Here is an 18,035-nt window from a genome sequence, read left to right as displayed (position 1 = left end):
AATATCCCAGGAACCCCAGAATTCTTTAAAGCAAGCATGTCAAACTGAAAGCTAACACGGGCCAAATAAACAAGGTTTAAGTTTATGTGGGCCACAAAAAGACTAAGAATTCAGTTTTCATAGAAACGCAGGTTTATTTAAAAAAGTACAGTATAAAAAAAGTGCCTGACACTGAACGTCTTCACGCTTGTAGAGCATCAAAGTAAACAAAAGAGCGGATTTATTTTAAGGAGATGTGCATTTGCATATAACCAATGTTTCAGTCCAACTACGTTGACATATTAAGAAAAGTTTGGTAATGGGTCCTGAAATGGTGAATGTAAGCTGTTGCACAGCTATAAAAAACAAATGTTCTTCACTTTGGCTGAGATCATCAAACTTGTGCATGTGTGCAAAAAGCTGCGTGGCCATCAGCATCTCCATGGGGAGTGTTCAGTACCTCCATGCAGACTCAATCTAATATGCTGCCCCCATCTAATATACTGCCCCAAATCCAATACACTGCCCCCCCCCCCCCCTCCACTCATACACCGGCGCCTCCACCCAATCTGATACCCTGCCCCTTAATCTAATACACTGCTCTTCCTCCCTCCACTCTAGTACACTGCACCCTCCACCCAATATAATACACTGCCCTCCTCCCTCCACTCCAATTGAATACACTGCCCCGGTTCCCACCACTCTAATGGAATACACTGCCCCCCACACATTTTAACACACTGCCCCCCCTCCCACCACTCTAATACACTGCCTCCTCCGTCCTCCAATTTAACACACTGCACCCATTCCTCTCCAAATTAAAACACTGCCCCCCCCCAACCATTCTAATACACTGACCTCCCCCCCCCCATCCCCTTCCCCCCATCACCACCAAACTAATACACTTCCCCACTCCCTCCCCCAATTTAATATACTGGCTCCCTCAAATTAATACACCTTTTCTGCTCAAGCAGGCCAGACGCTCCTCTGGCACTGCGAGCAGGAGGGAAGGGAGAGTGGCGGGCCTGCTCTGCAGACAGACAGCCACCCTGCTCTCTTGTGGCCGTGGGAGGGAAGATAAGAAGCAGATAGGAAATATCTTTCCTGGTCGCAGCCAGAGCACAAAGCAGCCCAGGGCAGGCGGGCCACAAATATATTGATGTAAAGTTTGACATGTTGGACATGCTTGCTTTAAGGGAAATGCATTATCAAGAAAAAAAACAAAAAAAAAACTTATCTTGAATTGTTCCCACATACATTGAATACATCATATTACACATGTATATTTGATGTATTCGATGTAAAAAATAGAGATTTACTCATGTCTCCTCTGTTCCAGAGCTAATATCTTCAAGCTTTGTGGGTGTTACTCTACATTTAACACCCACTTCCGGGCTGTCCTCCGCTCATCATCTGATCTTCAGTGATTTGCGCTGCTTGAGCAAGCTTCCCCAAACAGGGCCTACCTCCTCAGTGATGTTGGCACACTGACTTCATCGCCAGTTTGCCAGCGTCTGAAATGAGTCGCATGCTTTCAATGAAGAAGTTACACATTGTTTAATTCACTAAACTGGAAAAATAGGAGGACTGTGAAGTGTTCACCTATAATTTTCAATTCCCATCCCGATTCTCCATAATTTAAGTAAGAAACAAGGTGTGCTTACTGATGCAAGTATCATTCCAAAGTTAGGCTTTTACCTTAAAGAGGTAGTATAAGTGCGAAACACACTATAGCTCATTGCCTGTCCATAGCTAATGTGAAATGGTATATCTGTTCCTAGCTGTTTAACATTGGTTAGGAAAGAGCACTGGGTCAATCCACCTCAATAGCTCTCGGGCTCTCAATTCAGTCTAGACCAGGGGTAGGCAACCTACAGCACTAGCGCCATGCACGGCACTCAAGGTGTCTCTGCATGGCACTCAAGGCTGCTAGAGCCAAACAGGCCCAGGCCTATCAGGAGTCCCAGTAAAACTTCAGATATCTGCTAATACAAAAAGGTGGTGAAGGACAATCCTCAATTTATGTATTGCAACACGAGGAAGTGATCTCGGATCTGTAGTAGAGCAGCCTGCAGCTGCTGTTGCAGCTCCTGTCCTTGACCTGTACCTGGCCAGCCTGGTCCCCACTGGAACCCAGGGAAGCCACCCACACTGCTAGATATACACAGAAATGCACAATAACCCTCCCCCTCATACAAATAATACGAACAGCCCACAAACAAACATACATACAATCCGCACAAACGTAACCCGCTAACAATCCACATACATGTACACAACCCCACATGCAGCCTCTCACATGCAATACACTACCAAACACACAATGTGACATATCCAGCCACACACAATTTCACAAGCAGCCCTCATATACAGCCCACATTCATATGTATCATACGCGATACTATAAACTACTAATGAACATATACAATATAATAGCTCCTATACGCACAAATACAACGATACAAAGCAATCACAGTAAAAATAACACAAGCAGAATACGGCAGCATACACACCTCAATTTAAAAAAATAGGACCGGCACGCTACGGGACATCACACTCCTATATCGGCACAGTGCTGCTAAAAGGTTGCCTACCCCTGGTCTAGACATAAATTTTAGCATTTGTCGAGTTACAGCAGTGGGTTAAGGTATTTGAGCCCATGTTTTGTCAAACCACTCGAAATAGTTTTGACATAAACTGGGACCATAGACCTGAAAAGGTTGTTGCTCCATAACCACTACATAGAACTGTTGTGGTTATGATGGTTAGAGTGCCACTTTTTACAGACTACCATCACAGATTGACAGACATTAACATCCATGAAAAAAGTGATATAAATCATTAAGTTTTGTCTTTGTTCAAAATGTAATCTGTTTCTTTTCTCCGGATTTATACTAATACTGTATTAACTATGCTTCTATCCCATGGTTGTTTATGACAACTGATGAACTAGTCTACATAAATATGGATGACGTTATTGACAACAACCAGGTAGCCTTGCCTAGGGTGGGTGTTGCTTTTAACCAGCACACTGAACATGCAACATACACTTGTGTATGACCAGGACACAGTAAAGGAGCAGCAATGTGTGCATCTTGCCAGGATAGCCTAATACACAACACGCAGAACGTAAGTTAACAAATATAAACAAATAAATAAACTCTAAAACGTACTACTGGACCTTAGAATGGCCAGATTTAATGTAATTATAGAAAAGTACAGGACAGGCAGAGGTAAGGTACATAAACGGTACACAAGCCAAAAGTCAAGGGATACAGAAGTCAGATTAGTCAAAGAAGAAGCCAAGGTCAAAATACACAAAAATCTATAAATAAAGAGCTCTCAGATAACCAAACTGAAAACCACGACAAGGCATTGAAAAATAGCAATTTAGAGTTTAAATAGGGCTCTGAATGATCTACAGTGGTCATTTGAAGTCGTAACGTGCATGCATGACGTCGAGGTGATGACGCACGTTCGCAAGCATGCGCAGTGGCTGGCATCTCTAATTCTTCCAACCTTGTGGGATTGTGCCGCAACAATGTGCAGCCCCAATGGGTCCAACAATTCGCTTAACTAGGAGCACGGCCAGCGGACGCCATGACAGATCTAAACATGCTTGCTAGAAAACAAAATACACTATTCATTTTTTACTGTAGAATGCAACACATCTCAAAGTCAATCTGGTAGCCTTTAAGCATGTTCAAAATACCCCCCCCCCCCAAAAAAAAAAGAATAATCATCTTGAAGCCTGAATTGTATAAAACAATTGTCCCCAAAAAATAACAAGAGAACTTTAACCAATGGAATATCACTTCCTTTACTGTATTAATTCCCTTTACATACTAAAATGATGATATGATAGAAACATTTAAATATATAAAGGGAATTAACACAGTAAAGGAGGAGAGTATATTTAAAAGAAGAAAAACTACCACAACCAGAGGACATAGTCAGCAATAGTAATATTACATTACAGAGAGGGTAGTGGATGCATGGAACAGCCTTCGAGCTGTAAGGGTGTGAGGTAGTTCAAACATGCATGGGATAGGCATAATGCTATCCTAGATTGGATAAGACCAGGGACTAATGAAAGTATTTAGAAAATTGGGCAGACTAGATGGGCCGAATGTTTTTTTTCTGCCATCGCATTCTATGTTTCTATGTCTTTATAATTGTTATTGTTGTTTTGTATGGTATCATATGTTTTATTAGTGATCTGTTTTCCTTTCCATTCACAGCGTCTTGTTGTCAATGTGTATTTCAGGGAAATTCAGCCCCAGAAAACTCTCCAGTTTCTTTGGTGGTTTTTAACTGACTAATGTTTGCCCATGAACTACAGAAGATCACTTACAGTTATATCTAGACCAGGATTTAGTCTGTGGATGTTTTTCTTTACACAGGCATATATGAATAAAGGCTTAACATTTCAAGTTATACACCAATAGCAATGTCACTCACCAGTACTGCATTTTCACTCGCCAGTGGCTAGTCTCAAGTGGAAATCTTAAACCTTGGGTTATACCTTATTTTTATAGAAATATTGTCTCTTGAATTCAGAACAATTAAAAAGAACACTCGCTACAGCAAACCACTTCAAAGGGACACTATAGTCACCAATACAACTACAGCTTATTGCATTTGTTCTGGTGAGTAGAATCGTTCCCTTCAGGCTTTTTGCTGTAAACACTGTCTTTTCAGAGAAAATGTAATGTTTACATTACAGCCTAGTGATATCTTCACTGGTCACTCCTTAGATACAGGGCCGTCTATAATATGAATAGGACCCTGGGCAAAGCATCTTCTTGGGCCCCCTGGGCCCTGTCACTGCACCCCCCCCCCCTCCCCATTACACCCAACCTGCAATCACACTGACAGACATACTGACACATACACACACAGACAGACATATTAAAACATTTGCAGATACATACTGACACACACATACACTGACACAAAATGATATACTGGCAAACATATTGACACACATTCAGACATACTGATACACACACAGACACATACATACTCACAGACACATACACTGACAGATATATTGACACACACAGACACACACACAGACACATACACTGACAGGCGTATTGACATACACAGACATACTGACATACACACACACACACACACACTGACACACACTGAGACATACTGACATACACACACAGACATACTGACATAAACACACAGACATATACACACACAGTATGTCTGTGTGTGTTAGTATGTGTGTGTGTGTGTGTGTGTGTGTGTGTGTGTGTTAGTATGTCTGTGTGTGTGTGTGTGTATGTCAGAATGTCTGTGTATGTGTATGTTAGTATGTCTGTCTGTGTGTGTGTGTGTGTGTTAGTATGTCTGTGTGTGTGTATGTCAGTATGTCTGTGTATGTATGTCAGTATGTCTGTGTGTGTGTATGTCAGTATGTGTGTGTGTGTATGTGTATGTATGTGTGTGTATGTCAGTGTGTCTGTCTATGTATGTCAGTGTGTCTGTGTGTGTGTGTGTGTGTGTGTATGTATGTCAGTTTGTCTGTGTGTGTGTCAGTGTGTGTATGTCAGTATGTCTGTCATACTGACATACACACACATACTAACACACACACACAGACATACTGACACACACACACAGACACACACACACAGACATACTAACACACACATACTAACACACACACATACACACAGACATACTAACACACACACACATACTAACACACACACAGACATACTAAAACACACACACACACACACATACTAACACACACACACACACACAGACATACTGACATACACTTAGCCACCCTCCAGGTTCTTACCTTTTTATGGAGGGTGGTTTCCCTGGGGTCCAGTGGCAGGCTGAGGCAGTTGGGAGTTATCTTGAAGAACTCCCCTCCTCCCTGCCTTCCTCCTCCCACGCGGCTATTATCTCCGGTGGGAGGAAGTGACAAGCGGTACTCACTTCCTCCCAGCCGGTACAGGAAGGGGCCCGGTTGTGCTGTTTAAGCGTCACAGCGCGCGACCGGGCCCTTGCTGCCACATGGTCCTTAGTGCATGGGCCACCCGGGGGGCCTCCTTAGTTGGCGGGCTGGTGCGGCTGCACCGCCGGGTACATGGGGGCTGCTGAAATCACGGGGCCCACGGGGCAGCTGCTCTGGGGCCCCCCAGGAGCAACTAGGCCCGGGGCAGCTGCCCCGTTTGCCCCGCGCTAAAGACGGCCCTGCTTAGATAGCTGTTAGAGATCCTTCCTGGGTCATGGCTGCCTAAAATGCATCCAAACACTCAGTATCTCCTCCCTCTGCATGCAGACACTGAACTTTCCTTATATAGATGCATTGATTCAATTCATCTCTATGAGGAGATGCTGATTGGCCAGGGCTGTGCTTGAATTGTGCTGGCTCTGCCACTGATAGGCCTAGTCTTAGCCAATGCTTGTCAGTCTTAGCCAATCCTATGGGGAAGCATTGTGATTGGATCAGGCTACCACTTCTGCTAATGTCAGCAGGCAGTGGGCAGGTCTAAAGGAAACAGTGACAAAGCATGCAGTTCCAGACTTGAATACAAGTAAGATTTTACAATATTTAGGGAGGCATGAGGGGACCAGGGTAGCTAGATGGTGGTTTTAACCCTTTAACCCCTTAAGGACCAAACTTCTGGAATAAAAGGGAATCATGACGTGTCAGACATGTCATGTGTCCTTAAGGGGTTAAGTTCAGGAATACATGTTTGGGTTCCTGACCCTATAGTGCTCCTTTAATTGCAATACCCACCAAGAGTACAGGTTAAAACAATAATTTGTGTATTACTTATCTACTTCATCTTTTTAATGCATTCAAAATAATTGAGAAATTTTCACTAAGTTTCCCTTTTAAAAAGGACAAAGAAGGGGACAAATTAAATATATATTAATCTAAAAAATACCAACCAAAACAACATAGCCTAGCAGGAATAAGCAAAAACAAAACTAATAAATATAAAAAATCTATAACTGTAAATTGACAAGCAATTGACATACTGAGCAACAAGACTTTTGCTAAATATTTTATCTTTTAATAATCCCGATTGGAGAAGTAAAATAAAAACAGCATATAAAACTAACACAGCCTTGCTTCAACAGCAGGGGTCAACTCACAGACGTCACAAGCGGCAGAGGGGAAGAAGGGGTGGCAGTAAAAAAGTAACTGAATTAGATGTCATATTTATTAGACCATGAATTGAGAAAACTAATTTTTGTGCCAAGATCTCCTGAGTCATAAAATTAAAGGACCACTCTAGGCACCCAGACCACTTCAGCTTAATGGAGTGGTCTGGGTGCCAGGTCCAGCTAGGGTTAACCCATTTTTTTATATACATAGCAGTTTCAGAAAAACTGCTATGTTTATGAATGGGTTAAGCCTTCCCCCAAATCCTCTAGTGGCTGTCTCATTGACAGCCGCTAGAGGCGCTTGCGTGATTCTCACTGTGAAAATCACAGTGAGAGCACGCAAGCGTCCATAGGAAAGCATTGTAAATGCTTTCCTATGCGACCGGCTGAATGCGCGCGCAGCTCTTGCCGCACATATCTTCTGCTGGTAAGGACATTTAACTTTGTTTCCTTTAAAGGGACACTATCATCCGAACAACTACAGCTTTTTGTATTTGTTCTGGTGAGTATAATCATTCCCTTTGAGCATTTAGCAGTAAACACTATCTTTTCAGAGAAAATGCAGTGTTTACATTATAGCCTAGTTATAACTCCACTGGCCACTTCTCAGATGGCTGCTAGAGGTGCTTCCTGGGGCCATTCCGTTTCTCCACCCTCTGCATGCAGACACTGAACTTTCCTCAAAGAGATGCATTGATTCAATGCATCTCTATGAGGAGATGCTGATTTTCCAGGGCTGTGTTTGACTTGTTCTGGCTCTGCCCCTGATCTCCCTCCTTGACAGTCCTAGCCAATCCTATGGAAAGCATTGTTATTGCCTCAGAGAATTACTTCTAATGATGTCAGTCAAGCAGGCAGATCAGAGACAGAGGCAGCAGCTGCAGGTTTGAAGTAAGATTTTACTATATTTAGGGAGGAAAGGGGGTGGGGGAATGGGCTAGATTAGGGATGGGGAACCTTTGGCCCTCCAGATGTTTTGCACTACATTTCCCATAATGATCTTACAGTAACAATGGCAAAGCATCAAGGGAGAAGTAGTCCACAACATCTGGAGGGCCAAAGGTTCCCCACCCCTGGGCAAGATGGTGGTTTTAACAAGATAGGGTCAGGAATATATGTTTGTGTTCCTGATCCTATAGTGTTCCTTTAAGCCAAATGAAGGCAGCTCATTCATAGGTTTTCTAAGCAACTCACTGCCTTCCACAGAAATACAAATTCAGCCTAATTTGTACATTTGCTCAGTGTTCCATTAACATACTGTAAATGAAGCCATTGCTAAATTGATAACGGGAAATAAGTTTCAATCATTTTATCATTATTTTATTATTTATATAGCGCCAGCAAATTTCGTAGTGCTCTACCAATGTAACTGCTGCCAACCTAAAAACTACATATCCTATAAACCTCTGCTGGGCATGTGTTTATGGGATATGCAGGTTCTAATCAAATACAATTTTTATATTTCTGTAAAGATAATAACAGCTCAACCATCTGAAAATATATTACCATATATGTGATAATAATATCTATGCGCTGCACATTTCCAGTAAGTCGCTCTCGTTAATATTTTGAAGCGAATGAGATATCATTCATGGTTCCACTTCACAAGCCTTTCTAGTTCACTCAAACACGTTTATGATCTCTTGTAAAAGCATATATTCAGTAATTTATATTAAAAACCTCTAATATGCGATAAAATAATCGATTCACATCTTGGACACGCATCCAAGTCATAAAATAAGATCACGTCTTGTGTCCTGAGTACATTCACAACAAATAAATGTGTAAGTCAATCTTTGGTATCCATGTACAAGGGAACATACGTCAAATAAATCATAAGAATGTGTGAGTTCTTTAAATATGTCTGTCTTTACCAATATACCTTTACTAATGGTGTGTTTGTGTATTTTATCATTGAGCAGGCTGTGAGTTTTATTCCAGTTTCGTACATGCCTAAAAAAAAAATACAACTGCTCCATCCATCAGGCTCAGCGTCATAGAAGCATGATGTACATGTATCTGATAATCTACAATCAAGTACAACCCCCATCATTCCTGCCCAGTACTAAATGTGCATGGAGCACGATGTGTGTTACAGTCCATTGTAGACTGCTAGAGAAGCATGATGAAATTGTAAACTATCCTACATGCAGGTTTCTCCAATGGATAGGGGCCCAGTCTGATGATATCACAAAAAATCTGAAAGGCTACTGGTAAATAGATTAATTAAAAACACACACACATATCAGTCACTGAAACAATTAAATGTAAACATTTAAATAATTTGGCAAGAATATTGTATTAACCCTTTAATTCAACTGCTTTACCTAGCACATGACTATGAAATATATTACAGTTGCTAAATATTTTTCCTGGTTACTAAACTTTTCAAAATATCTTTCAGACTCCGATACATAACATTGCATGTTATAATTATTTGCATCAATTGTTCAATCACATGTTAATGATAAACATAAGATTATTATAATACTGTATTCTATTTCATACCTTTAGGTGTGTTGGTGTAGTTCACATTCCTTGCTAACAACAAGAAGTGAATTGAAACATCAAGACAGATTACAGCCATTACAAAAGAGCCTTAAAAGGAAGCGGCTTTTTCAAACTGGAGGAGACAATTGCAAAATGTTGCCATCAGTTTTCTATTTAAATGTAATGTGCATCACCTACATATCTAGTGTTATTTATAACATGTTGTTCATCAAACCATTCCACTTTTTCACTTAATTTTTAAAAGTGGCATCACTAGAATTTCATAGACCTGCGGTAGAAAACCTTTGGCCGTCCAGATCTTGTGGATTAGATCTCCCCTGATGCTTTGCCAGCATTATGGCTGTAAAAGCATTTAAGAGAATTATGGGAGATGTAGTCCACAACTTCTGAATAGCCAAAAACTGCCTAGTCCTACCACAGATGCTTACTTTCTAAATTACCCCATGAAGGATAATCTATATTCTCGGGACAAGAATATAATTTTGCCTCTTTATAAATCACTGGTAAGACCACATATTGAATATGCTGTGCAATTTTGAGCACCTGTTCTAAAGAAGGATATTATGGCACTAGAAAAAGTGCAGAGGCGGGCTACAAAATTAATAAAAGGAATGGAACATATCAGCTATGAAGAAAGGTTAACAAATTTAAACCTATTTAGTTTAGAAAAACGTCGCCTGAGAGGGGATATGATAACATTATACAAATATATTTGGGGCCAATACAAACCATTGTGTGGAAATCTATTCACAAACCGGACTTTACATAGGACACGAGGCCATGCGTTTAGACTGGAAGAAAGAAGATTTCGTCTAAGGCAAAGGAAAGTTTTTTTTACTGTAAGAACAATCAGGATGTGGAATTCTCTGCCTGAAGAAGTGGTTTTATCAGAGTCCATACAGATGTTCAAACAGCTACTAGATGCATACTTGCAAAAACAGAATATTCAAGCATATAATCTTTCAATGTAGGGTAATAACTGCTTGATCCAAGGATACATCTGACTGCCATTCTGGCTTCAAGAAGGAATTTTTTTCCTAGCTTGTTGCAAAATTGTGCTTCAAACTGTTTTTTTTTTTTTGCCTTCTTTTGGATCAACAGCAAAAAAACAAATGTGAGGAAGGCTGAACTTGATGGACGCAAGTCTCTTTTCAGCTATGTAACTATGTAACTATACAATGCTGTCAATAAGGGCACTATATTGAAGAACTGTTCAAGGAACACTATAATGTTAAGAATACAAAAGTGTATTCTTGACACAATAGGCCTAAATAACAGCTTAGATGATTGGTCCCCCCTAAGCTCCCATAGAAAAGCATTGGGAGACTATCGCGCATGGGCTTCAAAACGTCACACTGCACCAATCAGCATCACCTCCTACAGATGCATTGATTCAATGTATCTCTAAGTAAAGTTCAGCACCTCCATGCAGAGCGTAGACTGACATAAGAAGCACCGTCCTGAGTGACTGCCACTGGAGGTGTCCCTATGCAGTACTGTAAATACTGCCATTTCTCTGAAAAGGCAGTGTTTGCATTAAAAAGCCTGCAGGGACATGCTATGCTATAGACACCAGAACAACTACATTAAGCACAACTACAACTACATAATTTTCTATGGACAGGCTATTCAGACACACAAAAAAGTGTGACCATAAAAGACAGACGATTGTAAAAAAAAAAAAAAAAAAAAGGGATAGTACTCTGCGGACCTAAATTAAAGGGTTACTCAATGTACTATGACTACTTCACTGATTTAGAAGTGGTCATGGTGCCGAATCTGTAGGTGCAGTGTTGCACTATGAAACGCTGCACATTTAGAGTTTAACACCTCTGCTGTCATAGGTGTAACTCCACCTCTAGCTATGCCATTGGGGTGTCATTTGCCAGCCAGGAACAAGAGTTCTGTGCATGTTTGACATCTGTCATCAGAACTCAAAGCATGCTGGAAATAGACATCCAATGGCCACACACTCTCCCTTTTCATGCTGTCGTTCCCTCAGCCCTCCCTACTGTGAATGAGAGTGACGCCAGTCGAGGAGGATTGGGCTGAGGAGAACTTGGATAGGTATGTTTTAGCTAATCCCTTTTTTGGGGGGGTCACACACCAGGATAGTAAAGGTTACTCTGACCAAAAGCAGTTTCTTAAAACAGTTTTTTGGTTAGAGTAACCGTTTACTGTTCTCCCGAAGGATAACAACACATTAGTCACAACAAAATAAAGGAATTGGAAATGCCCATTAACTGTGGAAGTGAATGGAATACACATATTTAAAGGGACCTGTCATGCCCCAAACAACAATGCTCATTAGACTAAGCATACAATTCTATCTATACATTGTGCTAGCAAATGTACAGATTAGGAGAAAAAACTATTAAAAATATTTCTCTGTCTCCCAGCTGCCAGTCAATGATTCAGTACACCAAGGCTTTGACTGACAAGGGACAGCATAAAGGATCTGCCACAGGAGATGCCTCTGCTTTCCACCCTTAGCAGCCACAGCACATGCGCTGTAGCTGCTATAGAAACTCTATAGGGTGCCGAAGTCACTGAGGAGGTTTGCCCTGCTTGCGGATGCATCCCCAAGCAGGGCAAATCAAAGGAGTCTGCAGGAGAAGCAGAGGACAGCCAGGAGGGGGGTGTTACACGAAAAGTAACACATACGAAGTGGCGCTGGAAGGGAGGAGAGGTGATTAAATTAATATATTTTACATTGAATACATCATGTATCTTTATGATATATGGTGTACTCAATGAACACGGGAGCCATTTCAGGTAAGTGAAGTTTTTCACAAAAGTTTCACTTTAATGCGAAACACAATGATTTTTAATGCAGCCCTAAATGATATATTTTTATTACTGGATTTAACAGAAATGTGTTGGAGCATTCTAAATAAAATATAATAATACTATAATAAATATAGATAACCTACCAACAGAACCTCCTTCTCAATGGGGTGCCCTATTACCCATTTGTTGGAGCAGAGGTTCACAACCTTTTTTAAACAGGAATACAAACTGTGGACATGACTGTAAGCTTAAATAAAACAATTCTTCAACTGTAAATCTAGCTCAACAGCCCCTTCCTTAAGTGCAGTATAATATATACTAAAACAATGTCCGCAAAATACATTAGACTCTCCCTACTGTCAGAAGGGTCTGACAGTGGCAGTGTTGCTACGGTAAACAATTTATTGGAGATGATGCCAGGAGCATTGTGCAAACAATGTGCCTGGTCCAACCAAGAGAAGCTTAATGTCTAAAGCATAGGAACCCACTATTGAGATCTGATCCATGGTGTAAGAACCACTGTTCTAGATACTCCTGTGGAAAAGACATACATTAGAATGCATTCTATGCTGCTAGATGTACCATTTACTGGTACCCTTACATGGTCACCAAACATTTGCCTTTTTCAAATACATATACCTAGTTGTCTACAAAAAGTCTTAATTTAAAAAAAAAAAAAAAAAAGCAGTAACCAGCAAACATTTCCCAGTTAAATTAATCCCCACCACTGCAAATAATAAAAAAGCAGTAAGTGTGGGTTTACTGACAAAATACTGACATGAAGCTACAAATATAGAAATGAAAAAGGGTGATGTGTGCATTCCTTGAAAGAGGATTTTTCTGGCAGGTGTACACTAGGCTTTCTATAACAAACTGTACAGATCTTAGCAACATTAAGCATATACACATGAATCCAGCATGATGAGAGAATAGAGCAGCTATGTAAACACAGCCAGACACAAACCCCCCACACAACTGCATGCAATGAGGAAGGGGCTGATCTCTAAAGGAGGGGGAGGGGAGGGGGTGTACGGAAACCCAATTTGGGGGTTAACCCTTGATTTGTTTTAGGGGATGCCCAGTTAATTGGGGGTGGTGGGTCAGTATTCCATTCACAGAATGTGAGGCTGCCGGCTGGTTCCATGCACACAGGCCTTTCTATGGGAGGAAGGAGGCTGGTGCTGGGCATGGAGGGCAGCGGGCAGCACGGCTCCCAGACTCACAGTCAGCCCAGCTCCCCGGTCATCACTTACCGCGGATGGCGGATACCGTTAGGGCAATAGTCATCTTCCAGCGGGGAAAGCCAGGGCCAGGGTGGGGCAGGGAGCTCCGGGGATGAGTGTGAAGTCACAGCCCGAGGAGGAGGCGCTCCACACAGAGGGACTCAGTGCTTCCTGCCTGTGAGAGAGACAGCAGCCAGGTCTAGGTACAGGCAGCAGCAGCCGCCAGGCTCACACTCAGCAGCTGGAATCAGGGTCAGCAGCACCAGTAATAAGGGTCAGCAGCGGCCAGGCCCACACTCAGCAGCTGGAATCGGGGTCAGCAGCAGCCAGGCTCACACTCAGCAGCTGGAATCAGGGTCAGCAGCAGCCAGGCTCACACTCAGCAGCTGGAATCAGGGTCAGCAGCAGCAGTAATAAGGGTCAGCAGCGGCCAGGCCCACATTCAGCAGCTGGAATCGGGGTCAGCAGCAGCCAGGCTCACACTCAGAGCTGGAATCAGGATCAGCAGCAGCCAGTCTCAGACTCAGGAGCAGCCAGGCTCAGTACCAGCAGTCAGGGTCAGCAGCAGCCAGGCTCAGTACCAGCAGTCAGGGTCAGCAGCAGCCAGGCTCAGTACCAGGAGTCAGGGCCAGCAGCAGCCAGGCTCAGTACCAGGAGTCAGGGTCAGCAGGAGCCAGGCTCAGTACTAGGAGTCCGGGGCAGCATAAGCAACAGCCAGGCTCAGTACTAGGAGTCAGGATCAGCAGCAGCAGCCAGGCTCAGTACTAGAAGTCCAGGGCAGCAGAAGCAACAGCCAGGCTCAGTACTAGGAGTCCAGGGCAGCAGAAGCAACAGCCAGGCTCAGTACTAGGAGCCAGGCTCAGCAGCAGCCAGGCTCAGTACTAGGAGTCAGGGTCAGTACTAGGAGTCAGGGTCAGCAGCAGGGAGGCTCAGTACCAGGAGTCAGGATCAGCATCAGAAACCAGGCTTAGTACTAGGAGTCAGGGTCAGCAGCGGCCAGGCCCACACTAAGCAGCTGGAATCAGGGTCAGCAGCAGCCAGGCCCACACTCAGCAGCTGGAATCAGGAACAGCAGCAGAAGCCAGAATCAGCAGCAGCCAGTCTCATGGTCAGCAGCAGCCAGTCTTAGGCTCAGTACATGCTCAGCAGCAACCAGACTCAGCAGGATCATCCAGTTTCAGGCTCAGCATCTCTGCTCCCTCCAGACTCCCCTCTCTAGGGGCTCCCCTTACCTTGCTGCTGGAGGTGCCGCCTTCTCATTTCTAGGAGCAACAGGTTGCTCATCATAAACAGTGGGAGAGGTTTATTAGAGTGTTCTAAAAAAAAAATCTATTTTATGTTAGGTCTGTAATCTGTTTGAATTTATTAAAATGGTCTATATAAAAATGTCTGCTTTATGCTGCCACTTTTTTCTCAAATATCCATTTCAGACAATAAAATCGCCACGTTTAGAGTGGTGAAGAAAGAGAAATGAAATGGGTTCACTTTTCTGGTAGAAAAAACTGACGGAAAGGTTGATAAAGCCAAAAAGGCAGAATACTACACACATTTGACAAATTACACCAAAAGTTTACAAAACTGTCAGCAATACTTTGATAAATTTACTTCAGTATATAACTTTAGCAGTGCACCTGCTGCTAGAACCGTGGGCAGCAAATAGTTACATTTACACGCTTATGATAAACAGTTATAGACATTAGAACGATCTTTAAAGGCGAAATTAAAGCCTATAGCAAAATTCACAAATAATCTATTTGCAAAAAGTGCGACCACAATTTCTTCCATGTGCTTTTTACCGAAAGACACAGATTCCCAAAATGGAACAAAAATGCACTCAAGTTGAGTGATCCCCAACACAATATCATACAGCTCAGAGCTGAGGGAAAATGCAAAGTTTGTTTACAGGAATCCCCATGTCTTATACAAATATTCCCAGCAAATGTGCCATGACTTACAAATCATGTTCATAATCATTATCCTACACTACTGAGCCCAGCATGTATACCATTAACCCATGTGCCCTGCAAATGTGCCCTGGAAGATTCGTCCCACAATGCACAGCAACAGTACCAGTCTTAATGCCAATGTCATAGACCAATACCTCCACGGAAGACACAAAATGACATGTGAAGTTTTCCTCTGCTAGAGATGTGGCATGAATAATCCTATAATAATGCACCTGCTATTATGTGTGTAAACTAAATGGCCCTTGACAACCATTAGAACATTCATCTGAAAGCTACAACCCTACTACTAAATGGGGAGTTCTATTGGTACTTGAGACTCTTGTCACCTGGAGTACAATTTAGTGGCTTTACCTTGTTTGCAATTTGCACTTTCAGTATCGCATGGACCAAAAGATTCACAAAGTCCTCATTTAGGCCGCCATTTGATCTAACAGTGATACCAAGTGGGTCCATTCAGGAGGATGAAGGCAATAGGTGACATCATACTTGCAATCCTACAGCAGAAATTGAGAATGATGGGTTTTTATTGTACAATGAGATCACACAGTGCTTGGATCTTTTGAAGTCGTTGTATTTGTATTATTATTATTATTATTATTATTTATAAAGCGTCAACAAATTCCGTAGCGCTGTACGGGTATGTAGTACACTGAGTGAATCCATGTGATATATGGTCACTCAAACACAATATCTGTATCCACATTCTAGTGGTTCCAGGAAAAGGATGCAAATCAGATAAATTAAACCCCCATTTTATATAATGCTCTTTTATCTCTGAGTTGTGATAGACTAAAACCTACCTGAAATACTGCTACAAAGCTGTACAGACGGGTCTACAGTGTAAAATGCAGCTTATCAGATAAATAAAGCCTCACTATATCAGGGTAATATTCCCTATTTTCATTAAACTCTATTCATTGAATTGCTGCCTAGAGACACCATCAGTGCTGGGATTTCTGACTGGAAACAGCCTGGAAGAGGAAGGCCAGGCTATCTGCAATGGGTGACTCTATGGTACTGGTCCTCCAGCTACTGTTCTGTCTTCTTATTGACTGGAATAGGAGAAAGAGTGTCTGCACAGTCTGTGTCTGGAGGATCTAGGCCAGGGGCATCCAAGTTTGATCTGCAATAGCCCACTGCATCACATGTGTGTGTTTCTCTCCCCACCAGCACCTTGCCTATTTCTCCCTCAGCACCTCTTTATCTCCCCCCTGCCTCCCCTTCTCTTCAGCACATTTTCTTTTTCTTTCCCAGCCCCTCTGGGTGTCTCATCCCAACTTCTGTCTGTTTCTTTTGCCCCTTCCCTACCCCCCATCTGTCTCTTTTGCCCCTTATTCAGCCCCTCTACCCCCCCTCCCCCCCCCCAGCCTCTTTTGTGTGTCTTTTTGTCCCCTTCCCAATGCCTCTATGTGTCTCTTCCTTTTAGTCCCTCTGTGTCTCATTCTCCCCCCAGGTCTCCCCGTGCAGCCCCTCAGGGTGTCCTCCCAGCCCGTGTCTGTCTCTTTTGCTTCTTTCTTAGTCCCTGTCTGATTCTTTGGCCATTTTACCTATCCATCTTTGTCTCACCAACCCTCTGTATTTCTAAGACTTGAGGAAGGTTATTAACAGGAATTGGCATATCTTGAGAACAGACGATAAGTTGACAGATTTTATTGAAGACAGACCAAGAATTATATTTAGGGGTGCAAAAAATTTAAAACAGGTTTTAACCAAAAGCTTTTTAGATACTGATGAGAATGTTTTTAGAACAACCAAAGGGATTCCGTTTTTGTGGGGAATGTAAGGGATGTGAAATGAGAAAAGGAAAACATAAAAAAAGTTTTAAAATTTACATCGAATGCCACAAAAAAAAGTATGACCTTAACTTCTTTATCTCCTGTAATAGTAAGGACGTCATCTATATGTTAATTTGCCCATGTGGGCTACAATATATAGCAAGGTAGGTACAAAGACATATATGTAAACCCAAGGGTGATATATACAAATAGAGGGTGGTTGGAAACAATACAACCTGAATATGGCTGATAATGAACGTGGAATCTATAAAATAGCAAAAATACAAAATATGGTGAAGTAAATAAGGCAAAGGTGAATCTTTCACGTAGTAGAGAACTAACAAGAGAGAAGTGGTAATCACGCCTGTCACCCTGTCAGGGGTACTGTCCACATCGAAGATCGGATATATATGATAGGACTGGATAATAGTGGAAGCAGATGTATGTCTCACAATATGTGGAGAGGAGAAATTCCAAATTCATTTGATTCATTCTATTTGGAATTTCTCCTCTTCACATATTGTGAGACATACATCTGCTTCCACTATTATCCAGTCCTATCATATATATCCGATCTTCGATGTGGACAGTACCCCTGACAGGGTGACAGGCGTGGTTATCCCTTCTCTCTTGTAAGT

At 42.2% G+C, this 18,035-nt stretch overlaps 1 protein-coding gene across 1 annotated transcript in view; it reads right to left on the bottom strand.

Annotated features, from left to right (window-relative positions):
- ATP8B4 (ATPase phospholipid transporting 8B4 (putative)) overlaps nt 1-13,801 on the bottom strand; it is a 215,325-nt gene extending 201,524 nt beyond the window's left edge. Inside the window, exon 1 of the mRNA XM_063449017.1 lies at nt 13,686-13,801. The gene's annotated coding sequence lies outside the window, so the exon portion shown is untranslated. The remainder of the gene's footprint in view (nt 1-13,685) is intronic.
- Nucleotides 13,802-18,035: the final 4,234 nt, after the last annotated feature.

The sequence above is a fragment of the Pelobates fuscus genome, chromosome 3, assembly GCF_036172605.1.
Source record: "Pelobates fuscus isolate aPelFus1 chromosome 3, aPelFus1.pri, whole genome shotgun sequence".
In the NCBI taxonomy this organism is placed as follows: Eukaryota; Metazoa; Chordata; class Amphibia; order Anura; family Pelobatidae; genus Pelobates; species Pelobates fuscus.
The sequence above is the reverse complement of the archived record's forward strand: the minus strand, read 5'-3'. Positions and strand labels throughout refer to the sequence as shown.